General features: G+C 39.1%; 1 pseudogene; it reads left to right on the top strand.

The window, feature by feature from the left end:
* The first annotated feature begins 9,117 nt into the window (after window positions 1-9,117).
* Window positions 9,118-11,137, top strand: LOC110202869 (small ribosomal subunit protein uS14 pseudogene; annotated as a pseudogene).
* The last annotated feature ends 986 nt before the right edge of the window (window positions 11,138-12,123 follow it).

Here is a 12,123-nt window from a genome sequence, read left to right as displayed (position 1 = left end):
TTCAGGAGATCAGGCCATTGGCTTTGGCTATTTGTTATTGTTGAGTCATTTCAGTCATGTCCAGTTCTTTGTGACCCCATCTGACACAGGAAGTAAGTGTCTGAGGCCAAAGTGATGTATCCATTGCTCCACCTAAAGTGTCTGGTTTTGGTTAATCTTCTCTGATCCAGTCAATTCTCTTCTCAAAAGTACCTGAGAAATTAGGGCTAGTCTCAGGTCAAATGAATTGAAAGACAGGGGTTTGAGTTCCAGCTCTGGCACTTACCAGCTGTGTGACCACAGACAAGTTATTTGACCTTTCCAAGATGCAATTTTCACATCTATCAAATGAGAAGAAAAATGCTAACATTAATAAATTTATACAATTATTGTGAAGAAAGTGCTTTGTAAATATTTGCTTTATTATTATCACATTACAATTACTATCATTAGCTTCTAGTTACTACCCTCTTCCTTCTTTTTGGCATCATCCCAAATGACCGCTACCATGGTACTGCTTTTGGCCCACCAACCTCCACACTATGGTGGATTGACTGGTCTCCCTTTGATCCATTCCTGCCTTTGCCTAGTAGGGATGCAAGCTACATATGCTCCTGGAAGATAGCCTGATCCATTAAAACTAAGTTGTTAAATGTCCTGTTCCCTCAGAGTCCAGGCACCAATACATTAATTGGTGCTGTTGATTGATGTTGGGACAGCTAGGTAGGGCAGTGGATAAAGCACTGGGCCTGGAGACCTGAGTTCAAATCTGGCCTTAGACACTAGCTGTGTGACCCTGGGCAAATCACTTAACACCGTTTATCTCAGTCTCCTCATCTATAAAGTGAGCTGGAGAAGGAAGTGGCAAAGCATGCCAGTATCTTTTTCTAAGAAAACTACAAAAGGGTCATGAAGGGTCAGAAAAATTACTAAACAAAAACAAACAGCAATGGTTAATATCTGCTAAATGTTATTCCTTTCAGGTAAAATATTCTTATTTTAACAGTGGTGTTCTATGAATAATTTTATGAATAAATTTATGAATAAATTTTAGATGAGTGCATCTCAAATGGCAAGAAATACAGCTCTTCTTTCTTTAGCCAGAGATTCTTTCTACAGTGAGGAATAATAATAGCTAACACTTATATAGTGCTACTGTTTGCCAGATACTGTACTAAGCACTTTTTTACAATACTATCTCATTTGATCCTTACAGCAATTCTGGGAGGTAGGTGCTATTATTATCCCCCATTTTGCACTTGAAGAAACTGAGGTAAGCAGAAGTTAAGTGACCTTAAGCAATCTAAGTCAATAAAAATAAGTTCGGGAATGTCACTTAGCAAGAATAGAGAGGCAATTTGGTGCAGATGACATTTGTCCTCCTTCTTATAGGCATTAAAACTCATACTTTTCTCTTCTTTTATATTCCTTTGGAGCTAACCACCACCTACAACATTTGTTTTTTGTGGAATAATTAATGACATTGGAGAGAGCGCAAATATATTGCTTTGTGTACAAGTCTCCTTTAAAGCACCTAACTGAATGTTGTACTGGTTTGGGGCATGCCTTAATACAGATGTAGGGAGATTCAGAATGCCAAACCCCAGCACAAGGAAACACAGTACTCACAACAAGACAGTAAAACAAGCTAGTTTTATTGAGGAAAGATGCTGACAAAAACAAAGGGAACTCAGAGAGAATGATAAAAATAAGCCCACTGGGTCCCAGGGTTGAATTAGGCACTTCACTGAGGCCCCAGAGGGGAAATCTTCTCCCTCAAACCAGCAACTTCTAGTAGATTTTGATATGGTTTTCATGCAGGTCCCTCAGGAACTGGGAGAAGGGAGATAGGAGCTGAACCTAGGGCCTGGAACTGACTCAGACTAATGAGAGAGGGAAAGTTCTTGGGAATATGGAAGCTTGTTGATATTCAAACTCTGTGCCTATGGAGAAGGAGCTGTGGCTGCTAGTGTAGGTCTTACTCTGACAGGATGACTCGGGATTTCTGGTGCTTACCTGAGGCTTCTTTGCTTAAGGGATCAGGAAGATTACTATATTCCTTACAGAGGTATGTGGAAAAAGTAAGGAAAGGAAAACCCATACTCTCCCTTTGCAGAGGGCCTGAGTATTATGGGTTCCAGAAAAAGAAGAAAAGTGTTTGCAGCAGTCATTAGGAAGAATCAACATGAAAGGCTCCAACACTTGCTGATGCCAAAAACTAGTGGCACAGTGCATAAGGATGTATTAAGGAGATATAATTATCCCTCACTACTTCCTTCAGCCGTGACCCCAAGGCACCAGATACCTTGACAGTAGTCTGTTCAAAAGAAACCTTTGAGATGTGGTTAATTCAGATGAGCCTGCAAAGTCTGAGAAGCCTCTTGCATGGAGACAGGTACCCCATATTTAGAAGAGAAAGCATTCAAAACTCCATGTAGGACACATCCAGTCTCCCACATTTCCTTTGGAAATGGCACCCGTCATTTGAGACTGGACATTGCTTAATTTACAGAGACTTGCTGGGTTGGGTTTCAGGTATTTTCTGGTCCTTTGAAGTCCAAAAAAAAATTTATTTTGTTATTATTTAAAGACAAGCTAATGAAGATATACAGAGTAAAGCCTTTCTCTTGTAGGACCTCCATGCATGGGATCACTAAATAAATGCCTAAGACAGCAAAGCTGGCTCAGCTCCCTATTGGCAATCAAGGTTTGGCCTCAAAGTTTGGGACAAATGCCAGAAAGAACTGTATACAATTTCAGCATTCATAGATTCCATCTTTACACGTAAAGAAAGAAAACCTATTGGGACCTCTTTCATGTATTTATAGTGGCAAATTCAGGAAAGAGATTAAGAAAGAATCTCCCCTTCCCTTTCCCCCCAACCCCTCAATTTAGGCATTGAGATGGTAAAACTATCATTTGAAATGAAAGCCTTTTAATGAATATTTATCGTTCCCTGTTTTCCCACAAATTGTTTTAACATTCCTTGGAGCTGATCAGTCTCCTTATTTTAAGAACTGATCAGATTTTAATGTCAAAACAACCCCTAGAAGTTGGAACAGCAAGTTCCATTGCTACCCAGCATTGGGTAGCAAACCTATTGACTATCTTGCTTCTCTAATAGTTGAGGTGGTAAAATTCTGGGGCCATTTTTTTATGCCTTATGGCTTCTGTCTCCTAAAGGCCTAATTTTCTAAATTAGGAGCTAACTCTGTGTATATAAATAGATTTGAAGCTTTTTTATTAAATACCTTTTTCGCCTAGAGCTTTTCCTGATTCTTCCCTTACTGTCTGAATGCCCAGACTACCTCATTCAACTGCTTTTTATTTAGTTCTGTTTATTAACTTTATCTTTATTCTATATATTCATATATGTGCATGTTGTCTCTCCCATTAGAAATCAAATTGTGAATTGGGATCATTTCATTCTTTGTACTTTTACTGATTATGCTTAGCACAATTCTTGACATATAGTAGGTGCTTAAAAATACTTGTTGGTTGATTGATTTTGCTTCTTTTCCTCCCTCTCTCCATATTCCTTCCTTTCTTCCTTCTTTTCTTCCTTCCTTCCTCTCTCCCTCCTTCCTTTCTTTCTTCCTTGGGAGCCTTGAAGATAAATGAGATGATGGCTATGTAAAATCTTGTCACTTGTAATAATCTTTATATAATTCCAAGATGGCAGCATTATTTATTAACTTTACATATCTTAAAAAAGAAAATGAAGCACATCACAAATAGCTTTTGATAAGTATTTGCTTTTCATGTTTTTGCATTGAGTCAATTAAACTAAATTTAACAAGCATTTATTAAGTACCTGCTATATGTACCACAATATGCCCATTCTCAGAGCATAGAAATAAAAATGGACATTTTTTTTCCCTGGGGGATACAGACTGTATGAAGCTAAATAAATACAAAGAATATCCAAAACCATACCAGGTCATTTCAATAGGGATAGAGCATAATAACTGGTGAGATCAGGAAAAGCCTCCATGTAGGAGATGGTAATTAAGGGGTAACTTGGGAGAAACTAGGGATTCCAAGAGATGAAAGGGAGGAAAGAATGCCCTCCAGACACAGGGGAACATGTATACATAGGCACAGAGGTGGGAGATTGGATGTCATACAAGGGAAGCAGCTAAGAGGCTAGTTTGACCGGAAAGGAGAATTTATGAAGGGGAATAATACAAAATGACTGGAAATGTAGGTGGGAATCAGATTTTAGAAGGCTTTGGATGACAGGTTGGGGACTTTGCCTTTTATCCCAGTAGACATAGAGAGCAGTGAATGATTTTTTTGAAGTAGCAGATTTTTAATGTAGTCAAATCTGGGGTTTAGGTGTATCATTTTGGCAGCTTGAAGGACAATGGAATGGAGAGGGAAGAAATTGAATGAAGGGAGGGTAACCACTAAATTAGCCAACTCTATAATTAGCCTTCAGTTCAGAAATTAACTTTCCATAGCAGAGGGATGCTTTAGGGACTTGGTGTCAATTGCTGGGACTAAAGGGATTTCATAGAAATGTTCAATGAGCTAGTTAATGCTAAAAACAACCAGTTCTTTTTCAGTTGTATTTAACATGGCCTTATTGAAGACAGCTAAGGCTGAAGAAAGACAAAAGGCAAGGCCATGAGAAGTGAATGAATTGACATTTTCAGGAATCCACTGTCTCTCAACCCTGACCCTGGGACTGACAATACCTCTAAAGTAGGACTAGGCAGGGAAGGGGATACCAGGGATAGGTGACTACCAGGCAGGCACCAGGAAACTTCAGGCATCTTGGTCTTGAGGTTATGGTAGAAAGAAGTTTGTGATAGTCTTGTGAATAGCTGCTTCCTGGATTATTGTATGATTAGGAAACACTCTCCTTGAGATGCCTGAATCCATCTTTATATGTAAGTGTGACACAGGGTCAGGAAATCACAGATTTTATTGGGAAAGGAGAAGTCCTTATTGATTAAGAAAAGGATCCTCTTTTTTTTAAGACTAAGAAAACTAAAGGAGGAAAGCTTAGTGAGATGGTCCCTAACAATCTCCTAGCTTTTTATTTTACCTGTTTTTGGTGGCATTGGAGAACAAGCCTTGGAGATGTTACTTCCTTCCTTCTACTTTCTTTTTGACCTGACCTATCTTATGTATGTGTTGATGAAAGAGAGGGAAATGCCAGAGGGTTTCTCCTTGGCTTGGCTGTTCACAGACATTCCCAGCATAGGCATCATATACACAGACATCATAGACAGAAAATTCCAAGGTTGTTGTGCCTCAAGGACATAGTTATAATCAAGCAGAATGAGCTCTGCAAGACTGTATAGTGTTTAGTGGCAGAAAGAACTGTTGCAGGTAGGGCTGAGAACCAGGAAGTTGGGACTATCAAAAAGAAGGGAAGATTCCCCAAACTTAATTTGCCATGGAACCCTGTGTAAATGATGGCTTATTTTTCCCACCCTGAGCTGTCAGAACCGTGAGGTGACCTGGGCACATCTGGAATCTCATGAGTTCTTTGGCTAAGTGGAGTTTCTGGTCCCTGGGCTGGAAGGGGATCTCTATGAGAATGGCATGTGCGCTACCTTCTGCACCACAGAGAGCTAAGGCTATCATGCAATACCAGATCACAGCTTTCTGGGACAGCTGGAAGAGCTTCTGGCACCTTATAAGAGTTCCAACAGTGGGATGAAGCAATTCTATGGGAGAGAGAAAGAGACAGAAAGAGAGAGAGAGAGAGAGAGAGAGAGAGAGAGAGAGAGAGAGAGAGAGAGAGAGAGAGGAGAATATCTACCAGGAAAGAGAGAGAGAGGGAGAGAAGAAAGAGAGAGAGAGAGAGAGGAAGAAAGAAAGAAAGAGAGAGAGGAAGAAAGAAAGAAAGAAAGAAAGAAAGAAAGAAAGAAAGAAAGAAAGAAAGAAAGAAAGAAAGAAAGAAAGAAAGAAAGAAAGAAAGAAAGAAAGAAAGAAAGAAAGAAAGAAAGAAAGAAAGAAAGAAAGAAATACTTGCCACACTATAGCAGGGATTTCTTCTGGGAAGGTTGCTTCCTCTGTCTAGGTCACAGGTTCCTCATACATAAAATGAGCAGGTTGGACTAGATGACCTCTAGGGTCCCCTCCAGCTTGAGATCAATGATTGTACGATGCTACATCTTCCCAGACTTTAATTTGCTGTCCTTTCTATCCCAAGATTGAGCCTCCCCTTCCTAATCTGTTTTCAGAAAAGCTCAGGTAGCTTTCTTCATAGAGGTGTTTCTTCAAATCTGTTTATGTCAGGGATGGAGCCCTGGGATTTAGTCCAGAGAATGCTGAAAGGGATCAAAAATAAGACATGAAGGAAGATGGTCCAAGGAGAGTTCAGTTTCTCCACTACCACCCTGAAAGTTGGCTGCATGATGTATGAAATGATGGGAATAAGGAGACAAAGAGTTGGCAAGATGCCAAGGCGTTTGGATCTCTTTCTGGAAGCTCTGTTTTATGCCAGCCCTGGTTTTTATATAAAAATGATTAAATTGAATTTTGAGACTATTTAATACATTTCTTTCTTTTTTGGGTCAGAGGCCAAAGCAAACTCACAATATTATTGGGGGTTGGGAGTGGGTAGGAAAGCCAAAATGATGTTAGGTATTAGGTCTTTTGTTGGAAAATAGTGCTAATTATATGGGTGAAGACTGATAGCTAAGTAGGAATTCAGGTAGCCTCTCACAATGAAAGGAATTGCTATTGTAACTCACTGAGAGATCAATACCTTTTCTGAGGCAATGGTGGTGTACTGGAAAATACATTAAAGTCAGAGTTAGAAGAACTGGTTTGAGTCTTGCTTATTTCCACTTAATATTTGTGTGAACTTGGGAGAATCACTTAACTTTCACAAACCTCAAGTCCCTCAATTGTAAAATAGGAATAATAATGTTTATATTATCTGCCTGTCAGGGCTTTTATGAAGAAAGGGCTTTGGAAGCTTTAAAAATACATACATATAAATAAACATATATAGAGATATATATGCATATGTGTATATGTGTCTATATACACGTAAGTTGTTTATTTGTTTTATACATATGTATATTTGAGTATATATATCTATATCTATATATGTATATATGTGTGTGTGTGTATGTGTGTATATGTCTATACACACATCCATACACACACACACACACACACACACACACACACACTCTGGGCTCCCTTTCTCTGCCCTAATTCCGCTGGGCAGTTCAGTTTCTTCAGAACATGGTTAATTCTCCTCCTAAGGGAATTAGGGGTTAATGAGGTATCTTATACTATTGCTCACAAGCTCCCATCCAATCATTAGCTAATCTCCCCAGTATCAGTCAATCCATTGATCTTTCTCCTGAATACTGAAGAGCTATAACAAAGATAGAATTAAAACTTATTCTTCAAAGTAAGGCATACTATCCCTTATATAAACCCATTTGCTTCCCTGGGGTGGAGACTCAGACTTAAGGTGGTTGCTATAAAACAATACTTCAAAACTAGGGCACAGTTTCTCCTCACTTCTGTACCGTTTGGTCCCTGGGAGAGTGGACTCAAGCTTAAAGTAGTGACCATCTCACACTTGTGGCACCAAGTTCATTTCTGGGTGTGGCATAGCCAATGAACAGTGCTTGTTGGGTTGATTAACTGCTAGGGTGGGTTAAGCAAACTGCACATCAGGGCTGGCTTTTCACTGGGTGCAAATGCTGTGACCACTGGCAGACTCCATTATGAACTCTTGTTTCTGAATTTCTGGTGGTTCTTCTTATTTCTCAAAGCTCACAAGGCCATTCCATTGCTAAGACCCATTCATCTTAGGTAAAGAAAGAAACAAACACGACAGAGAAAAAGAACAATCACATCATGTGCTCATGACCACATGGCGATCAGGAGTGAGACAAAGCCTGTGGTCTCTCCCTCACTATTTCTTCATTCAGAAAGGTCTTGCCTAGTTGCATTTTTCCTATGCACAGCCAGTTAAAAGGCTTTTCATCACAATAGAGAAAACGTCAGAGGATACTTTTTAATGCCCTGAAGCAGGGAGGTAAAGTGCTGCTCCACTTGTAAGCATTTTTGGAAGCTAACTCACTGAGCCTTAGGTGGGATGACACCAGCAGAGTGTATGTTCTAAAGATTAAGTCCCTCTTAGTCAGTACTCCCCCAACTCCCGCTTCCCATTATACATACCCATATAACACATGCCACAATCACAAATGTGTGTGTATACAAATAAATATGAGCTATGTATTTTGATCCTCTTTATCATGTCCTTGACCAGTCATGACACTTAGGCCCTTAACTTTGTTCAGCCTCAATTTCCTCATCTGTAACATGAAACAATATTATCTCTTTTAAAAAAAATTTTTTTATTAATTTATTTTGATTTATCAATAATCACTTCCACATGCTTTTGAGTTTAAATTTTTTCTCCCGCTTCCTCCCTACCACCCTCCCCAAGACAGCACACAATCTGATATAGGCTATACATTTACATTCCCATTGAACGTATTTTCACATTAGTGGTGTTGTAAGTAAAAATTAAAACCAATAGGAGGAACCATCAGAAAGAGGAAACAAAACTCAACAGAAGAGAAAAAAATAGCAATTCAACTTTCATAGTTCTTTCTTTGGATGTGGATAGCATTTTCCATCATGAAACCTCTGAAGACACTTACTAGCTCTGTGACCCTGGGCAAGTCACTTAACCCTGTTTGTCTCAGTTCCCTCATCTGTAAAATGAGCTGAAGAAGGAAATGGTAAACTATTACAGTATCATTGGTAAGAGGACCCCAAATAGGGTTACATATAGTCAGGCAAGACAAGAAAGACAAAAAAAAAATCCTTGCCCTCCAGAAGCTTACATTCTCCTGGAGTAGGAGAAGGGTGATAAAGGTAGATAGGAAGCTACATATACATAGATAAGTAAGTACAAAAGACATACAAAGTTAACATTAAGGGATTTGGGGAAGGAGAGAGGGATCAATATGAGGGAATGGGTCTCTTAGGATCACAGAGATAAAATTTCTATTCATGAGGGTAGGGGATAATCAGGAGGGCACTTGCAATTGTCAGGAGTGGCTAGGGATTCAGTAGTACCTTTAAATAAAAGGAAAGAAAGAAAAGAAAGTATCCCCGCAGACGAGCATAAGTCACCAGGAAATGGCTGTGGTTAAATCCAATGGTAACCTCAAAGCAACAGTAGCCCAGAACTCCTCTGGAGGCTCCAGTGAGTCTTGACTTCAAAAGCCTCTGCTTTATGATCTTCTCCCTGTGCCCTGGCTGCCAGCAGAAGGGTCAGTAAGAGATTTGATAGGTCAAATATTATTTTTGGAACCCACCTGGCTGACTTCCTCCATGCTGTGCTGATTGGAGCACTGGTAGTTTTTTCTGTTCTCTGAACTATACAGACTTTCTATTCTTCTCTCCTTCCTGCTACCTCTGTCAACTAAGGGGTAGCATGCATGGGCAGGGCCCTTTGGACCACAGGATGCTAAGAAGCACTTTCCTACACTGGAAGATAAGAGTTGGTTCAGCAAAGCCTGGTCAGCCTTGCTCTTGCAGGAGTCACCTGATATGCTTGGAAGTGGTAAACAGGGATTCAGATTCTGCTGTGCCTTACAGGTCAACAGACAAGGGAATTTGCAGCCTGCTTTACTGTACTGGTCTGATATGAAAAATTTACTAACGTCCTCCACATTGGTTAAGAGAGCACTGGGTGTTTCCTTCTCCTGCTGCACACTTTTGGTATAGGGCCTGTGATTAATTATAGTGGGTCTGTGAGAGGAAAGAGATGAGAGAAACATCAATAATAATAATTATAATGATGATGGTAATGATAGTAACAATAGCTGTATATATTGTTGTGAGATTTGAAAAGTCTTTCACATGCATTATCTCAGTCCATTCTGATGACAGTCTTGTGAGACAGACACTAAAGGCATTATTATTATCCGAGTTCTCTAGGTGAGGAAACAAATTCAGAGAAGTTAAGTGATTGGTTCATGGCCACACAAACCTAGGTTTCTTTTGACTTGAAATCTAGAAGTCATGAAGGACTTGAACCCTGGATATTGAATCAGAAGATTTGGGTTGAAATGCTGGGTCTGCCCTGGCCAAATCTCTCCATCTCCAAGGACCTCAATTTCTTCCATGATAAAATGCAAGTGGAGGAGGGGAGGATCAGAGACATTAAACTCCATGGGAACAAATGTTACATTTAACTTCAAAATGTATATGAAAATGGTACACTCTAAGTAGATTTTACAATTAATATATCTTAAGGGGAACTATGCAAATAGTACATCAACCCATGTGCATTTTTCTATAAATATACCAGGGGCCCTTTTAGCTATTTCATTCATTCATAAATTGCAACAGATAATAATGATAATAATAGCACCTAAATTATCTTGGGAATTCAGCAAATAAATTGGATCTTGGAACCAGAGCCTTCCCACAGACATGTGAGACTCACAGACAAGTAATGTGATGATGTGAGTGACATAACACTGACCCACAAAATTTTGGGAACAATGTTTTTAATATATTTTGTAATATTGAATATTAATAAGTTACAAACTATGTGGAAAGAACAAAAAACCTCACCCATGTGAATATAACTTTTGGGAAAATCCTTCCAGGAATAGCTCAATTAAATTCCTAGAAAAACTGAGAACTGTTCAGTTGTTTCACTTGTGTCCAATACTTTGTGATTCTATTTGGGGTTTCCTTGGCATAGATACTAGAGTGGTTTGTCATTTCTTTCTCCTGCTCACTTTTTAGACGAAGAAGCTGAGGCAAACAGAGTGAAGTGACTTGTCCAGAGTCACACAGCTAGTACATGTCTGAGGCCAGATTAGATCTCGGGAAGATGAGTTTCCTGACTCTGGGCCTGGCACGCTATCCACTGTACCACCTAGGTGTCCTTGGTGACCCCAATGTGACTGTGTTTAGACTTTGCTTAGAAGACAATCCCTGGCTTTTGTCTCCCGTCTTTGCTAGTGGCGCCATAGGTCATCAGCAGCTCTACTGCAGCCACCCTCTAAAATTCGGCCAGGGGTCTCGGTCATGCCGTGTCTGTTTGAACTGGCATGGCCTGATCCGCAAGTACGGCCTGAACATGTGCCTCCACTGCTTCTGGCAGTACTTGAAGGACATCGGCTTCATCAAGATGGACTAAATTATATTTATGGATCTCGCTTCAGTGATGATGCTGACCATCAGTTACTATGTTTTTTACTGCACCCTGGACAACCTAAAGATGGATCGTTTTGTACATGCCTTGCTAATTTGCATATATAATTAAAAAAGGTCATCCTCGGATATTAAAATTTAGTGTGAACTTATTAACCCATCAACAAATTATGTGAAAATACAGTGTTTAATGCAGTAGAAACAAATAAGGCATAGAAAATCAATGTCTACTTCTAGTTCTATTTCAAGTTATTTATACCTTTGATTTTTCTCCCTGTCAGACCTGGAGGGTCTTCAGAGGCCTTTTTAATAGATAGCTGAACAATTCCCTCTAACACATAAGTGTTATCCAGCTTTTACTTGAAAGCATCTGGTTAAGAAGGTAATTCGAATCTCCCAGGATCAGTCATTTCCTTTGCTAGCTGTATTTCTGATTATCAAAAAGACAGGCAGCTAACAGTTAAACCAAGGTTGCTTGGTGGACGACTAGAAGGAGAGTACTTTTTGTGGTAGAGTGCATTGGAGCCAGGAAGACCTGAATTTTCAAGTTCTATTTTTTTCTTAAATGTATTTATTTCTAAAATTAAAACAAGACACTTAAAAAAAGACAATCCCTGACCTAGAAGAATTTATAATCTATTTGAGGAGGCTTAAAAACTTAAACATTTAAACTTAAAAAAAACCTTAAACTTAAAAACACTTAAAAAATCACTAGAAAACAATAAAGTCAATAGATTGAAAAGTTCTAAATCATGTGCTAATTACAGCTATTATAATTGTTGCTTGACTTCTGTAACTCATGTAATCATTTCTAAGTTGTATTATATGGTTCTTTGAGTACATGTCTTATAGGTAAGCTCCTTGAATACAGTAACTAGGGACTGCAGATGATTTCACCTTTTTATCCTCAATATTTTTCATATAATAAATAATAAGTACTTGTGGGATTGAATTGAATATAAATGTGTAGAA

This window comes from Phascolarctos cinereus, unplaced genomic scaffold (genome assembly GCF_003287225.1).
Source record: "Phascolarctos cinereus isolate Bilbo 61053 unplaced genomic scaffold, phaCin_HiC Scaffold_3;HRSCAF=262, whole genome shotgun sequence".
NCBI lineage: Eukaryota > Metazoa > Chordata > Mammalia > Diprotodontia > Phascolarctidae > Phascolarctos > Phascolarctos cinereus.
This window is presented reverse-complemented; position numbering and strand designations above follow the sequence as displayed.